The sequence below is a fragment of the Pecten maximus genome, chromosome 9 (assembly GCF_902652985.1).
Source record: "Pecten maximus chromosome 9, xPecMax1.1, whole genome shotgun sequence".
NCBI lineage: Eukaryota > Metazoa > Mollusca > Bivalvia > Pectinida > Pectinidae > Pecten > Pecten maximus.
In genome coordinates this window covers 15,992,129-16,010,584 of record NC_047023.1, presented here as the reverse complement: position 1 = coordinate 16,010,584, position 18,456 = coordinate 15,992,129, and the positions used below count along the sequence as shown (strand labels likewise).

At 31.6% G+C, this 18,456-nt stretch overlaps 3 long non-coding RNA genes across 3 annotated transcripts; 2 read left to right on the top strand and 1 right to left on the bottom strand.

Moving 5' to 3' along the window:
• Window positions 1–1,645: 1,645 nt before the first annotated feature.
• LOC117335009 lies at window positions 1,646–4,292 on the bottom strand. Its single transcript, XR_004534267.1, has 4 exons — window positions 4,237–4,292; window positions 3,890–3,969; window positions 2,264–2,477; window positions 1,646–1,765 (listed from the first exon to the last, which is right to left on the bottom strand). It is a non-coding gene; the product is annotated as an uncharacterized LOC117335009 (long non-coding RNA).
• Window positions 4,293–6,181: 1,889 nt separating this feature from the next.
• On the top strand, window positions 6,182–7,798 carry LOC117335008. The gene is made up of 4 exons (XR_004534266.1): window positions 6,182–6,251; window positions 6,657–6,730; window positions 7,159–7,364; window positions 7,688–7,798. It is a non-coding gene; the product is annotated as an uncharacterized LOC117335008 (long non-coding RNA).
• A 5,628-nt stretch (window positions 7,799–13,426) lies between these two features.
• LOC117334880 lies at window positions 13,427–15,031 on the top strand. Its single transcript, XR_004534251.1, has 4 exons — window positions 13,427–13,562; window positions 13,990–14,060; window positions 14,418–14,622; window positions 14,921–15,031. It is a non-coding gene; the product is annotated as an uncharacterized LOC117334880 (long non-coding RNA).
• The last annotated feature ends 3,425 nt before the right edge of the window (window positions 15,032–18,456 follow it).

Below are 18,456 nucleotides of genomic sequence, written 5' to 3'. Positions count from 1 at the left end.
TTTTCGATCAATGGCTTTATTTTGGCGCATGACGTTTGACATACAGATTCATTACAGATGTGTAAAAATTACGGAAACAATGTGTGACGAAGAGTTTATCGTTCTAATAAATGCAGTAGTATCCAAACATTCTTCGTTTGACCATTTTCATGTGTTTCGTGGTATTTATCTAAATATTCAATTTATTTTTGCGATATGAAATTCTATATGTTCCATGTTTTTTTCTTTCTTATTTTCGTCGTAATTTTTATAAAATTACGAAAAAAATAAGATATTTAGATACGATTCATTACAATTAGGAAAATAGAAAAAAAAATGAAATAAATAAAAATATTAGAACTTAGATCTGATATGATAATGTATAAGACGAGAATTGCATCAAACAGTAGATTTCAGAATGTATATCATGAATAATTAAACGCTTGTTAAATTTTATTTATTGTCACTATAAATGCTATCTTGGTGACAGATACATAAAATGGCGTCCTTTAGGAAGGGCGCCACGAATAGTCATCTGTCTTCAAGATTTTATTTAAAGTGACAATAATTACAATCCAACAAGCATTTAATTGGTATATTTACATTTATATAGATTAAACTTTGTATTTCCTAAAGTTATTAACACGTCCTTTATTTTAATTCATTTCCCTGCATCATTATTTGAAAGAATAACATCTTGAAATCAAATTCCTTTTGTGATTGATTCGCAACCAATTTGACACACAGTACAAAGCATTACTGGGACAAAGATCAACATAGCGTCTGAATGACATCACAGTAACCTAACTGTTATCAATTAGAATCCTCGTTGAGTTTGATTAATTAATATCGCATAGCGAACCATTCCCATGACGTTGATCAAAATGGCGTAACAATCACGTCATGACCGCATCTATGTAAATATTCATTGTTCTTTCAGTTTTGTCATATGTTCACACTTTCCATGTAGATGTATTGAATAATTTTCCAGTATTTTGATGTTTTTCATTCTATCAGAATTTATTCTTAATCTACATCATACATGATTTTAGATTATCAATATTCGTTGATAATAATTAAGACATTTGTAAAATGAACAAATCTACTCTTACTACGAGTTAACTTTTCAGTAGAGCCTTTTACGGACACTGCCACAATAACATCATACTAACAAACACAGACTTATAACTTCAAACAGGCTATATATGGTCGTGAATCTGACTAGAATACAGCTAGGTCTATATAGTGTGACAGATGTATGTTTCGTAATATGAAAGGAGACACATTGGCGAGTGGGATTTTCTCAGTAATACATTGAATCTTCTCCAGTATTATGTTAAGATACGTCACATTTGCTTAGGGTTATAGGTCAAATCTAAAATTGCATTATATCATGTATACATTTCGTGTAATGACTACAGGACAGAAAACCTGCAGACGTCGTTATACATAATTCGAATGACTCAATTATGTAATGCTTTGTCTATTATCTGTTTTAATCCCTTAAGGGAGATTCCGACGAGGTCATTTTACCTGATTTGTGTGTTTCACATTGACAAATTGTATCCAAAATATTCATAAATCAGCACGTTTTGATATTATATCAAATTGATTGATCTTACATCTTACATCTTACTCTTTCGGAAACAGAAACAAATACAGTAAATATGTTTATATTGAATATGAGTTTATTTACATGGGCGCATATGAATTTACAAATGAGTGTAACAATGAAAGAATTCACTTTTAAATGGATTTTTCAATTTCAATCTTTGGCCACATGGATCTGAAAATAGACCAGAACACAAATAAGTATCTAATACTTGTATCATTGATAATCAATCCTTTAATTGTTTCACTGTATAGTAAAACATATATAAATCTTAGCAAGAGTTAAATTTAAATGATATTTGAAGGCGTTTCATAGAGAAAAAAACCCATTATTTAAATAAGTACTGTTTTATATCTCTAATCACATCATGATATTAATATGAAATAAAGGAGCAATTTCCCCATATTTGTCATCTCAAACATATAACGCTGTGATTATCATGTATACTTGTGAAAATTCTAAAGCATAACTATTCAAATGTTAACTCTAATTAAGTAGTTAAAGTAAATATTATCTAATATGATCAGTTATAGCTGATTAAAAAAAACATGAGTAGCTTGTTAAGATATAATTCAAATCTTTGTACATTTATTCTTTGATGTTTTCCTCTGTATGTCACATATATTTTTAATATCTGATTTTAATCTTGTTGTGTAGAATTTCATTAAATACCTTTTCCACACTTCATGGCCTCTACATCAATATCTGTCTATTCTCCTGTTTCTCCACCTTCTGTCTCCATGTCGGTACACGTCACTTCCGTATATATCACGATTCCATGCGTCATTACCCCAGCGATCGGATCCCCAACGATCCAATCCAGTATCCCAACTGTTACCAATGATACCGTCTAACAGGAAGGAGTCACGTCTTCCTCCGATTGGTCCTGTAATGGTGATAACTATTTTTACTTTTTTTTTTTTTTTTTTTTACAAACACTGATAATGTATTGTTTATAATCATCCATATAATTAGAAAGAATGATTTAAATCAAAATAATTAAAAAATAATTAGATGACACCGCCCCATATTATACCTAGGTATTAAATGTATATTAAAATTATTCAATATAAAGAATGGACATAATTAAGCTAATGTAAGCCCTAGGGCTGTTTGTGTTCCTCATAAAATAAATAACGAATTATAACAAGCTTATGTTATCAAAATAAGATTAATGCACCTTCGCTTCTATATTTGAACATATGTCCATGCTATGTTTGATTTATTTTCCCGGCTTCCCGTTAAACCCATCCTCTATTTTTATGCACATAGCATTACTAACGATTTCTAGAAGGACGAAACAGCTGTATGATGCAGTTTTATTAGTATTTTCGATATATACGTTGTTGTTTTTTTACAAAAAATATGATCAAAGATATCATGTACTGACGTGTCTTTTGTGCAGCAGTCCCTATCGTAAATTAGACAGGGAAAACTCATACGCTACCTATCTGCCAAATACCTTCGGCGCAAATAGAATTGACGTCATTTCTTTATATGGATGATTTGACGTGTAACTGAGAGAGGTGGCGGTAATAATTCAGTTCAAACTTCATGTAGTTCGTTTATATAATTTTTGATACACTTATCTACATTTCACATCGGTGTGTGTTTAGAATCTCTAACGGACTCGACTTTGCCTCAAATTATGTTTTGTTTGATAGTACCAGTCCTTGGCTGAGTTTACTCATTTCTACCTCGAACAGGTAACACACTTTCACAGTCCTTTGCCACTTATAATTATATTCCGATACGAAGTTCAGATGCCACTAAGTGGTTCTCATTTTGTGAACACGACTTTACCGATATTGGACCTAGATTTCCATGGTGTGTGTCGCCGATGAAGGAGAAGAGCTTATACTTCTTAAACACCTGATCTAGATTTCCTTGGTATTTTTCAAAGAAAATCTGTATTTGTTCATATTTTAAGTTTTGAGTTAGAACCAGGATCTTGTTTACAGGTTAATATTCTCTGCTTTCATATATGATGGGCCAGCATACAGTATATTGTTAAATAAGTGTAAACTATTAAATTGAGTCAATGTTACTATGATTACCGAAGTAAATGCATCACCTATTTGTATTTGTAATGTTTTGTCTCGTTAATTTACTATTTCTTTCAAAACAAACACCATACATAATTAAGTTTTAATATGAATTAACTGAAATAAAGTGATGTTGACTGTGTTATTTTATGGTAGATAAAGGGAATAAAAACTGAAAACCTTACTGCCTGTGATAGGTGTAATAAGTAGGAGTTGTGTATAATGCAACAAGAGAATAAGATATATAACGTACGGTAAGATTGACACACTACGCAGGCCACCAGGCAGGACAGGACGATCAGCTTCAGCATCTTTAGGTTGGTATTTTAAATTCTGTAAATGTCAAGTTGAAATTGATTGATACGATTTACATAGCATGGGAATACATGGTAATTATATACAAAGTAGTATTCTGATAAATGAATGTTTTTTTTGTATGCTTAATATACCCAAATATATGACCAGATCTTGAAATGTTAAAAATTGAAATATCTTAAAGATTTCTTCATTTTTGAGCACCAAATCTTATTGTCTCCTTTTTTACTAACTACACGTAATGATATAAATAAGCTTTGAGCATACAGACATTCCTAGACTTACCTTATCTATAGTGTTTACTTGTTCTGATACTGTCAGGGCAGGTTGTGTTGGACAACAAAACATTGATCCTTTTATATACAATGTGACCAGGAAATCATCGTAACCTTTCTCATTAATCTTCCTTTAATTATTATTTGACCCCTGAATTGTGGTTATCTGCGTATTCTCTGTATAGGTGATAGAGGTTTGACCAATAACGGGAACGGCCCGATGATAGGATGGCCTAGGGATACTTGATGTCGGTGGTGTGGCGATACATATGATCCATTAGTTTAACGACTCTACAGGAAACCCTGCTCTGTGGTCAATTGTGTGTAAATTCATTGTTTGCTATAATAGTCACTGGATATAATAATTAGTGTTTTCTTACTATTCTATCATTAGGTTATAATTTACGACTAAATGTTTCATCGCACGAAACGGTTATGATTTATATATCACTTTCGGTTACAAAACATTTCTGCTGTTTTGTGTTGTCAAAATAGAACAAACTCAAAACCGACATTCGCTAAACAATGAATGGCATAAGGCATAAAAGAAAATAATACCGAGATAAATTCAAATAACAAATAACAGGGGGACACTTAGGATATCACAAGGGAAAGTTTTCAGGAGGAAAAAGTGCATTCTACTTAATCAAGGGCTACCACCAATATACATCTGGTGAAACTCTAGTAAATTCTTTGAAGTAATCGATTTTGTCTTTAAGTGTGTTAATTTTTTACATTGATTGCGCGATTTGTTGAAACTAACCGATGACATCGGGCAGTATAATTTCCTGTACCTCAACCTGCCTATTGACTAAACGTAACAACGACATGCAACTATTCATAGATATTTGTCTTCCTGTATTTTCCATCTGAAATATTTTACTTTTTTTTTCTTAAAGTAGTGAGATATTTTTATCTTTGGGAGTATTAATGAACATACATTGTGTATGTTCACACACGTACATTATGAAAGGTATTACAAATTAATGATGATTGATACAGAAAGACGTTTAGCCCGGGGCAGTGTGACGATCATAATCTGAGGCCTAAATTATAGACGTCATCATATGTCTATATGGTAATAACATACAATGTATGTATTATATATCTATTTGATAATATTTTTCTTTATGATATACTGCCTTTACATGTGGAATCTGAATATATAGTCACATAGAACAAATGAAACAATGTTGATTAAGAATATACGTTAATCTTATCTGCCTCTTCTGAATAAATATGGATATTAAAGTATACCACCTTCTCTATATCATTAGAAATTAAATTTTCCCAAAAAAGAACCTTACACAAGCGTACATATATGCTCTGCGTTTAATAAACATTCTTATCTACATTTATATGAAAATAAAATAATAATTTTTATTACTGAGATAATGACGTGATGTTATTTTCACATGATGTCGGAATACCATCATTATCCTAAATATTGTATCTTCTTTCCCTTGCTTTCACACTTGCACACCTCCCGCCCCACATATCAAGTATATACATTAAAGGAATATATCAACTTCTTTTACAAAAATTCAGTATTAAGTTAGGAACTTGTGTAAATTGCTCGTAATGACCATAGTTGCGATTAATACAAATAAAATGATCATTCACATCTTGTATACTGTATAAAACCTAACGACAAAAGGTAAAACAGTTAATCAAGGGAGAATAGGTCGATTTATTATCATCAACAATTAAAGTATAGCGTTTTTATGCAAATCAGGTTGATATATGATCAACTCGATTCCATCTCATAAAAAACCTCCTACTCACTTAAGGTCGTCATTTCACCGACATGTACGTCATGTGAGAAATACGGAATTCCAGATTGCTATAAATAGTGTGCATTGTTCTGGTTGTCATCGTAATTCAAATGCGAATATAGGAAATGAGGAAATATAATAACAAACGATTTCCTCGTCAGATTGTATATAAAAGTGTTGATAATTCTTTCTTCAACACAACCAGCCCCGACAGAGACTGAACAAGTGTAAGCTACATTGGTGAATACAGGTAAGTCTGATGATGATTTGTGTAAAATCAGCCACGTCTATGGTGGATGTAAGAAAGTTGCCGATGATATCTTATACTCATTTATATCAAACAATAGTAACCAATCATACATATTAAAGTCTATTGAAGATTGTCTATATGAATAGCAATGCAAGCTAGTTAAAATATAACCTTATATGATAACAGTGACTTCTATATAGTGTAATAAAATATCAAAGTCTCCCACAAAGGCCTTCGATTACTTTGTATGTGTGTAAGAATGACAGCTAGATTCGGCAAAGCTATTATTGTAAATAAGACTGTGATAATCTTAAAATTTATATGCGAAACTATTCCATCACAATCACAATTGTAGGTTTTCTGTAAAGTACACAGAACCATACAGTTACAAAATGTCGTTTACAGAAATACTAAACTGAAGATGCTGAAGCTGATCGTACTCTCCAGTCTGATGGCCTGTGTCGTGTGCCAATCGTATCGTAAGTATTCTCAATTATTCTTCGATATCAGTATATATATATACATATACACTATTAATAATTTTAACAAAAAAAAAATTTAATCTCGTCTTATTGCTAATCTGTTGTATTTCTAAAAATAAATAAATAAATAAATAAATAAATAAATAATAATTTCAAAATCTATGGAGACATGTTATCTCAAGTGCTATTTAAATACATACAGGCCTACTTTAAACAGTTTCTCTGTAATAAATATGATTTCAAAATAAATGGCGAAATGTAATCTCGAGTAGTGTTGATATTCAAACAGACCTACTTAAAATGTCTCTGTAAAAGGTTTCGTGCTTGAACTTAATCTTCTGCCAACTGTATCAGAGTATATCTAGATACAGCACCATATATGTTAATGCTGATAATCACATCTAATAAAACAATAACCTTTACAGGAGGAAGTCGGGATTCCTTTTTGTTGGACGGTATCCTTGGTAACAGTTGGGATACTGGTTTGGGTCAATGGGGATCCAATCGCTGGGGAAATGACGCATGGAATCGTGATATATACGGAAGTGACGTGTACCGACGTGGAGACAGAAGGTGGAGAAACAGGAGAATCGACAGATATTGATTTAGAGACCATGAAGTGATGAAAAAGGTATTTATTAAGAATAGTAAAAAAATTGTATCGTATGATATGTTTCGCTAAATATTATCAGATGAACATTGAAAAAAAACTAAATAGGGAGACACAAACTGATGGCGTGTTAACAATATATCAAAACATTATCAAATAATGTTAGCAAAGTTTTGATATACAATTAAAACAATCGTTGCTGCAGATTGTCACGTTGCTGAAATATACCGTTATGTATAGGGTGTTGTCTATTTTGTCATAAAACGGTAATGGAGACTGGTATGATGGAATTGTCTATATAGGATGCTGAATATTTATTCAATTTTATTTTTGTTCTTTTCCAGATCCATGTGACCAAAGACTCAAACCGGAAAATCCATTGTCATCTTCCAACAATACATTCATTTGTAAATTCACATTCACAAATAATTTGTTAATAAATTCATATATTTGTATTTATGTTTTATTGTTCGTATTTTTGGGCTATCTATAACACTGGTATTTTTTTTTTTTTTAAACTCAGCTCAACTAATGTTGAAATTCTGAAAGTAACAGATTCAGGAACAAAAATCGAAAGGGAAGATGTAGACTCCCACAACGGGTACGCACCACATGTGACAACAATCACCTAAATCGGTATATGATAACGACTGTGTTATATCTGTCTTCCTATGCAAAAAGTCCCACTCGTCAATAGCATGTACTTATGTCATATGAATGAAGTAATACATGTAGTATATGACTAATGTAATGAGAAAATAGTAATAGATGTAATAACTACCAAATGTTATGCATTTAACAATAGATGACTTACCTAAGGTAATATGAATAATTTTGTAATATATGTAGTATATAACTAATGTAATATGAATAAATAAATAGATAGTATGCATACCAAATGATATTATAATAACCAAATAAATGTAATACATACCTAAGGTAATATTGATTCAGCAATAGATGTAACATATACATAATGTTATAGGAATATAACAATATATGTAATATACAAGTTATGTAATATAAAAATAGTAATAAATTTAATGCATACCTATTGTAATATGAATTAAGTAAAAAATGTAAAAATGGATCAGCGATAAATGGTAAATTGAATTAGGCGTAGTGATACATTCAGCTGTAAACCTTATCTTGAAAAGAGTTGACATCATACTACAGAAGAAACGACTGTATAGATTATAGTGTCATCATCCTATTTTTTATGGTTATTGCAGCATCATCAACATTGTTGAAAAGCATTTTCAATTAATTTTTATTTTGTAGTATGTATCGCTAATTTTCGCATAGAATGAGAACAAAGCCATGGCTTTCAGTCACCCTTTGCCAACTGAAACATCAACTCATTCATTCGAGAACCATTGATTTTAATCCGAAATAAACGTTGATATGTTCCATTCTATATGATTTAAGTGCAAACCACTAGAAGGTAAAATTTCGCACAGGTTATAAACGTTTTGAAATACATTAAACATTGAACGGTACTATGTAAATATACTGTGTGAAGGTATGTAATACAATTAAGGAGACATATAGATATAATGTTGCTTTGTCGATATATAGTCCATAATATTGTTTTGTCGACAAATAGATGAAATGTTGCTTTGAACAACATAAGAAATTATAACGTTGCTTTGGCATCATAAAAGCATGGTTTTGCTTTGGCGACATATAAATAAAATTGTGTTTTGCGACATATTGATACAATGTTGTTTAGGCAACAAAAAATATAATGTTGCACCAGCCAGGTATGAATATAATGTTGCTTTGGCGACACATATCTACAATATTGTTTTGGTGACATATTAATACAATGTTGTTTTGGCAACATCAAAATAAAATCTGTGTGAAAATCTTGCTAAGGGTGCAGAATTTCATGGTCTAACGAGTGAAAGATTAAAAGGATTGTTCCTATTTAGATCAAAAGATATCAATAATATAAAAAATAATAAAAAAAAAAACGACAAAGAATTGCCATTCTTTATTATGCCATGACTTGCAGTTTTCAGAAAAGATTGTTTGTCAATAACATACATTTTCTGCTTATGAAGATTAATATCTGCATTGTTATTCATTATGCACGATTCAAGAAAAAATATTGTTACTTCAAACGAGTTTTTCAGCTAGTTACCTTTACGAAAATCTACGGCGGCGTTATTGGCCCGAATAAAATAAAATATGCCATGAAGAGAAAACTTGATATATTTTGTTATGATCCTTCCTGCATATAGATTTGGTCAGTAAGGCATGCGACTTGACATTCAATAAATAGAACTGTGATGTAAGTATCACTAATATTAACAAAAAGTTTAAGCATTTATATTTTTGGTCGTGTAAAGATTAAACTAATTTAGTCTATCAAAGAATGCAGTCTGCCACCTCTTCGTAGTCTTTTTCTCTCCCGCTGGTACTATGTTCTGCATGTCTAGCTTGCGAAACCCTGAAGATCTTTTCACGTGGCTATGTATTCTCAATTTAGGTTGTTCTAAAACGGTAACAGGGTCTTTTTAAAACCCGATGGCTTGTAGAATTTGAATTCGCACAACCTCCTTGGAGATGAAGCTTGTGATGTCATTAGCTAGGACCTTGCAAGGCAGAATCATGCTCAGTTGCCTGCATCCTTCAAGGTTTGCTGTTATTGTAAAAAAAAAAAACCTCTCAGGAGACATGTAAAACGTTGACATAACTAAACAGCGCATCGGCGACATACATCATTAGATATTTTTAAGTAGAAATTTCAAACGAAAAATATTTCATCTACATTTTTATAATCAAAATGCTATCCTCCCAATTGCAAAAATATACGCATCACTGATCATGTTGTACCCTATTATGTTGCTCATTAGTGTATTCATGTAAAATTAGTATTTTTGTACTTTGTTGAAACTTCAACATTCCGATGACGTCACATTGTTTACAGGTTCCACGTTGTCTTTGTACCGCCTGACACGAAGGCTTCATTTTGGATTTTGCAGTGCTTATGTCAGTTTTGCGATGTTTTAATTGATTAGATGTAATACAGAAACATGAAATTATACTAGCTATGGATATAGTTTAACGAGAAAAGGCTAGTTAGCGTAAGAATTATACTTTCATTTTGTCACCGCATTCCTGATCGAAGACGGGATCGACTGTCATGGCAACGATGAAGGCCGTGGTTTTAAACGTACAAACTTGTACGTATAACTTACAACGCTGCATCTAATACAGTATGTCTTTTAAAATTGTCTTCAAATAATCCATTTAATTAAATACTATTCGTTGCGTTCTTTTAGTGATGTTTGTTTGTTTCTATGCCGCCTTTCTACACTTAAATCAATGAAAATGTTCAAATGTGCAACTTTGCATCAAACTTTAAAAAATATGAAATGATACTTTTCGGATAGAGTAGATTTTGTTGTGCATCTGAATGATTTCCGTAAAGAATAGGGCAAAATTCGATTTTCAAGCCAAAACGGGCCTCTCCCCGACAATAAATCAATAGTCTTTAAGGGAATCGTTAACATCAATCAGATGCATATTACTTTTCAGATGTATATTGATATATTCTTTCCATTGATTTAAGATACCTTGTTAAAAAGGTGATTTAGAGGTTGCACTTAGCAAAAATCGATAACGGTGTTAATGTCACCACATTCACCATGCAGTCACGTGACCTAACAAAATATGCGAGTGACCTGATAGGGCCGTCGTTATACAGAGGACAATGTGCACTTTCATTTGAAATGTTTATTGAGCACGTATAACACTGTAAATAGAGAAATAAAGACAAGGACAAATAAGTGTCGAAGTTAAGGTGCATACATGTATATTATGGAGGATAACATTAACAATGATGCGAAATATTAGCAGCATTCCAGGAACAACTTACCCCCCTCCCCCATATCGTTACCAACATTAGTAAGCTGGACATAAATGTGGTCTTATGAAGGAAGTGGAATTCAGTAGGGCTGTTTAAGCCAGACTGATTTGTTTATTGAAACTTTTTGTTTATTGTTACACTCTTCTGTATACTTGTGAACCTTACTCTACACAATACCGTCATAAATCCTTTAAATTCAATTATATACATCTGAACATAATCAAAAATATACGCTGTTTGAAATATTAACCTTTCTTTATTATGCCATGCCATGCAGTTTTCAGAAAAGAGTGGTTGTCAAAATTATAAAATTCCCTATTTTTGTAGATACATATCTGCAGTCCTTTTTTTATTATGCACGATTTAAGAAAAAAGATCATGCTACTTCAAACCAGTTTGTTTACCTATATAAAACAAAACTACGACAGCGTTATTGGCTCGAAGAAAATGATTTATACCATGAGGAAAAACTTGATATTTTTTGTTATGTTTCTTCCTGCATATAAATTATGCCATTAAGGCATGTGACTTGACATTCAATAAATAAAATTGTAATGTAAATATCAATAATATCAACAATTTCTTCAGGTTAGCAAAAGTCAAACTTGCCTTTAATATGATATTTGGAATCAAAGAAAAAGGCAAGTTAATATATATAAATCATTATTCATTTGTAACTTTAAAAAACGAAGTTTATATTATTGGTCGTGTAAATATCTCGCTTAGTCTTTTAAGGAATGTAGGCCGCCATCTCTTCGTAGTCTCTTTCCCTCTCCTCTCCCAACTGATCCCCTCTCCCCTAACGTTACCCGCATTGGTAAGCTAGACATACAAGAAAGTGGAATTCAGTAGGCCTGTTTAAGCCAAACTAATATGTTCATTTAAACTTTGTTTATTATTACACGCTACTTTATACTTGTCAACCTTCACTCTTCACAATACCGTCATGTTGTTTTTTTTCAAGTTGATTCTTTACATTTACCTAATTTTTTGTCTGGATAATTTGATGAGGAAGCCTATACGTTGTCCTTTAACAAAGAAAGAATGACGGTGTCGGAACTGTTTCTGAGGAATTCAGCCTCATGTTTATAAGTATTAAAACCTAAGTATGTTTTATCTGTTTCTTATTATGTAGGTGATAAGTCAATTTGCTACATATTTACCGCTCAATTGCAAGAAATCATCAAGTCGATAGCTTGTTACAAATCAAAAAAGTACTTTCTATTCATCGCATTGAAATCCGACAATGTTTTTGTTTCGGATCAAAATAAAGTAAAAGTTGCTATTTTGCGGAACGTCCGCGATAAAACATTACAATACTTTGATAATGGTAGGCAAGCACAACCAACCATGTAAGAGCAGAACACAGCCAATTGACAATATGGCGATATCTTGTTTTCAAGTGTAGAACATCAAAAGGAAAGCAAGTAAAAGAAACAATTGAATATCCTACAACAAAAACATATACCTTTTGAAATTTATTATGCTATATAGTAAATACACACATTTCACACTCTTTAGACAACAGCGTGGCGACATTTACGTATAATTTCACAATTGATCTTACATAGCATCAAGCCTCGATTGCATGTTGATTGTACGCGTTGTAGATATCGTCATTTTAAACGGCAATATTGTGGTTGACATCTATTATAAAACTCATTTTTATAATAAACATTATATCCATCTCAGAAAAATAATAGTTGGATAATTTAACTGTTGTTTTGCTAGTGTTCGTTTGTTTGTTATATTAGATATAAAGTGCAGAAAAGGTTCTTAAACAATGAATATCACAAACATACCATCAATTTTACCTATTTGTGTTATTATTTTAATAAGTTAACACAAAGCTATATCATATATTGATAAATGATAAATTAATTAATTTTCTAACTATTATGAACAGGCTATCAGCTTATAATAATCAAACCTGATGGCCAGAGTTGTTACTAATAGAAAACAATCCATCTTCTATCTAAACTCCTTCAGGGGAGAAAAAGGTCGACTAATCATAATTAACGAATACAAACAGACTGTCGGGTTTATGCAAATCAGGTAGATATATGGTCACCTCAATGTCATCTCATCAAAAACTCAGGTAAGGTCGCCATATCACTAACATGTACGTCATAGCAGATATATGGCAATCCCAGATTGCTATAAATAGAGTAAGATATATGTTCGTAATCGCAATAAATGCGAACATAGGAAAATGAGGAAATAAAAACACGTTCGATTTCCTCGTCAGAATGTATATAAAAGTGTAAATAATTCCTTTTCAAACACAACAAGCTCTGACAGAGATTGAACAAGTGTAAGCTACTGTACGTTAGTGAATACAGGTAAGGCTGATGATTTTTCTATGCGTTTTTGACAGCAAGTAATGATAGAATCGTCAACCGATTTGGTTGTTTTAAGGAAGTAGTTGATGATATTTCATATTCATTTATGGCACACACAATTACTGATATTTAATTTGAAATAGTTACTTACAAATTTGCAGTTACTTGCCATACATATTGATAAAGTATATTAAATATTGTCTATTTAGACAACAATCATAGCTAGTTACCTTAGAATCTCAGTTTATAGCAACGGCTTCCATAGTCTTGTGTGTAAGAACGACAGCTAGTGACAATAAACTCGGCAAAGCTATCATTGTAAATAAGTAGGTGAACATTTTATATTAGAAAGTATTATATTACAAACACAGATGTAGGTTTTCTGTTAAGTACACAGAATAATACATTTTCAAAATGTTGTTTACAGAAAAAAGGTGAAGATGCTGAAGCTGATCGTACTCTCCTGTCTGATGGCCTGTGTCATGTGCCAATCATATCGTAAGTATTCTCATTTTACCTTCGATTTCATTATGTATATATACACACCTAAATACTATTAATAATTTCCACGAGAACATGTTAATGTATTTTTCATTTTCATTTTATCTCGTCGTTATGGTAATCTGTCATATTTCTTCACAAAACATTATAAAAGAAAATAAAAATAGATCAATAAAACAAAATAAAAAAAAGTTGTATTTTATATTCATACAGACCTACTTTAACAATTTCTCTGTAATTTATTTCGTGTTTTGTATTTGATTTTCTGTCTACTACATATTAACATATATCTAGATACATTACAGTTTCTGTTAATGCTGATGATCACATCTAATAAAACAATAACCTTTACAGGAGGAAGTCGGGATTCCTTTTTGTTGGACGGTATAATTGGTAACAGTTGGGATACAGGTTTGGGTCAATGGGGATCCAATCGCTGGGGTAATGACGCATGGAATCGTGATATATACGGAAGTGACGTGTACCGACGTGGCAACAGAAGGTGGAGAAACAGAAGAATAGACAGATATTGATTTAGAGACCATGAAGTGTAGAAAAGGTATCTATTAACAATTGTAAAAATATGTATCGCTAAATGTTATCAGATGAACATTAAATTGATGATCATCAACCTAAATAGGGAGACACAAACTGATGGCGTATTAACAATATATAAAAACATTATCAAATAATAAGAAAATGTTAGCAAAGTTTTGATGTTGAAATATACGTTATATATATATATATATAGGGCTTTGCCTGTTTCGTAATAAAACAATAATGAAGTCTGGTATTATGGAATTGTCTATATAGGATACTGAATATTTATTCAATTCTGATATTGTTTTCTTTTCCAGACCCATATGGCCAAAGACTCAAACCGGAAAATCCATTGTCATCTTCCAACATTACATTCATTTGTAAATTCACATTCACAAATAATTTGTTAATAAATTCATATATTTGTATTAATGTTTTATTGTTCGTATTTTTGGGCTAACTTATAGCACTGGTATTGATATGGCAATGTTGAAATTCTAAATGTAACAGATACAGTAGACACAAATCAAAATGGAAGATGTTCCACAACGGGTACGCACCGTATGTGGCAACACTCACTTGAATCAGTATATGATAACGACTGTGTTATATTTGTCTTACTGTTAGACAATTGTTCAAAAAGTCCCACTCGTCAATAGCATGTACTTATGTAATATGAATGAAGTAACAAATGCAGTACATGACTAATGTAATTAGAAAATAGTAATAGATGTAATAACTACCAAATGTTATGAATTTAGCAATAGATGAACATATCTAAGGTGATATGAATAATTTTGTAATATATGTAGTATATTACTAATGTAATATGAATAAATAGATATAAAGCATACCAAATACTATTATAATAAAGAAATAAATGAAATACATACATAATGCAATATCAATTCAGTAATAGATGTAACACATACATAATGTATTAGAAATATAGCAATAGATGTAATGCACAAGTTGTGTACTAAGAAAATAGTACTAAATGTAATACATACCTAATGTAATATGAATTAAGTAATAGATGTAGAAATCGAACAGTGATGAATGGTACATTGAATCACGTGTAGTGATGCATTCAACTGTAAACCATATCATGAAAATAGTTGACATAATACTACTGAAGAAAGGAATGCCTCATACCAATGTAATATTGTATAGATTATGGGAACGTATGTAATACAATTAAGGCAACATGTAACGTTGCTTTGTCGACATAGATATATAATGTTGCGTTGTCGATAAATAGAGAAATGTTGTTTTGACAACATAAAAACATATAACATTGCTTTAGCATCATAAAAGCATGATGATACTTTGGCGACACATAGTTACAATGTTGATGTGGCGACATATAAATGAAGTAGTGGTTTGCGATATATTCATACAATGTTGTTTCGGCAACATAAAACGTAATGATGCACCGGCCAGGTATGAATATAATGTTGCTTTGGCGACATAAAGATATAATGTGATGCTGCTTTGGCGAGATATGAATAAAATGTTTGACAACATGAAAATAAAATCTGTGTGAATATCTTGCTAAGGATGTAGAATTTCATGGTTTAACGAGTGAAAGATTAAAGTAATTGTTCCGATTAGGAACAAACGATATCAATAATATATAATTAAATAAGTATTTATAAAATAATCCAAATTTGTATGTCAATGACCGTAGCGACTGAACAACAATTGTTCTGAATACATATTGACATAATTAGATGATCTGACCACACGGGAACATTGTTCGATGTTAACTTGCCGAATATACGCAATTTAATTCCAATCTAAACCGCCTCACAGCTTCAGGCTTCAGACATTCTACCTCTGAGCTACATGTACCTGGTCGCCGATGATCAACCCAGTCCAGTTCCGCAACATTTCTCCCGCCCCATTTTCACGAAATAATCCCAAATTATCTTTATTAGAGGATGATAAAATTGATTTCAATCAATGCCTCCACTACGGATCGAACCTGGGACTCTGGATAACTACTCTTCTGCTCAACCAACACACATGTACTCAATATCAAAATAAATGTTTGGTTATGTATTGTTTAACGCACACCTTCTCAACAGGGGTCATTTATAATTATGGATGACCTTCCCCAATAGTGTCATACATGTGTGTGGTGAATGTGGGCATTAATACATGTTTCAGGAGTCTGTGGTATGTCTCCCTGTGGTGTCAATGTGGAAAACTTTTATTTTTTTTAAGATTGTTCCAGCACTGGCAGCCTATGTCTTACCCCCCTTGTTGTCATGTAAATTAAGAAGATATTTATCAATTTAATCTCTTTCATTCAATATAAAAACAGAAAATATTCCCCCAAATATTAATTGTAATCGCTTTACACATACCTTGTATTACTGACCAGGATTGATGTTTAAACGGGAATGAACTACACATTCTTAACAAATATTTGCATTACAAAAAATACTTTTTTTGGGGAAAAAACATGCTTTTTGTTAAGGGTCAGTCGGGTTAGTAGAGACAAAGTTTTTACTGTATTTGGCCTATTAGCCCAAGTCATGAAAATGTGAAATTAAAAAAAAAAAGGTTAATGAAGATCAAAGATATGATGTAAAAGATGTAAAATTAAGTTCATTTTACAAAATTACAAGCTTTGCTTGTCTATCTTTTTAGATGAAGTTCATCTGTGTAAAGGTTTTTGCTTTTGTTTTTGGGGTTTTTTTGGGGGGTGTTGTTGTTGTTGTTTTTGTTTGATAAATCCTTGCAAAAGCTTTTTAAGTCATGTAAATATATAAAAGAATATGATTCCTGGCAACTTGACTACAGAGTAAGAATTTAGCTTTCAAAATTCATTGCACTCCACATCATATTGTTTGTTGATATGTTTCTGTGACAATCAATACATTTCTTTATTAAAATACTGTGTTTCATATTTCTTGGATCCACTCGAACATAGAAATATTTCCTTCATTTCCCAAATCCGTAATTGAAATAATTGTAGAACATATGTGTACATATGTGTTTGCAGTAATAAGGTAATCAATATATCTGGCAACCTCACTTTCTAACAGGTCAAAGACCTTAGATGAGACTAATTCATGAGTATTTAGAGTTTCCTCTTGCCCCATTACACTGATAAGCTCTCATACAGTTGTTGACATTGGTTTAGGAACACATTCTCAAAAGAGAGATGATCATATGCCAAATTAAGGGTAGGATTTTCGCTAAATTGAGTTTTGCCCCTTTGTTTTCTTTCCTATACATCTTATTCTAGCTGTTCGCCACTCATATTTGTTTCCAATTGTTCTACACCTCATTATATACATCTGATGATATTTGAAAGTGGGCGAAAAATGGAATGGGTTATTTTATTGAATCACATTGACTTCATTTCTCCAATTCATCCAGTTAAAAAAAATCTGGAAGTTACAAAAGAGGTGAAACTTTACAAATCCATTTTAGTTTCCATGTAGGTAAGATTTTAACATTTATATTGTTATGGTTGTTTTACTTTCCATTGTTGGGGGCAGAGGACATATCTATATAATTCAGATATATATAACTCTTATATAACAAGGTTATTTGGTTATTTCTATACTTAAAATTAATACCCTTTCTTTTGATAACATCTCTGTGGTTGTAGTCCCTCACATGAGTCTTTACATGTCTTTCTGTTAAATATCTTCAAAAGTTTCTTCTCATTTCTTTTAGTGGCTTTTGAGAATCGGTTGATTCCAAATTTGCTTTTTGTTTTGCAATGTATGTGCATCAATATTTTGCATGTCGAATAACATATAGAAATGCTCTGCTTCTTCCTTTTTAACAATATTTTTTATAAAACTTCCTTTAATACTGTAGGACATTTTGA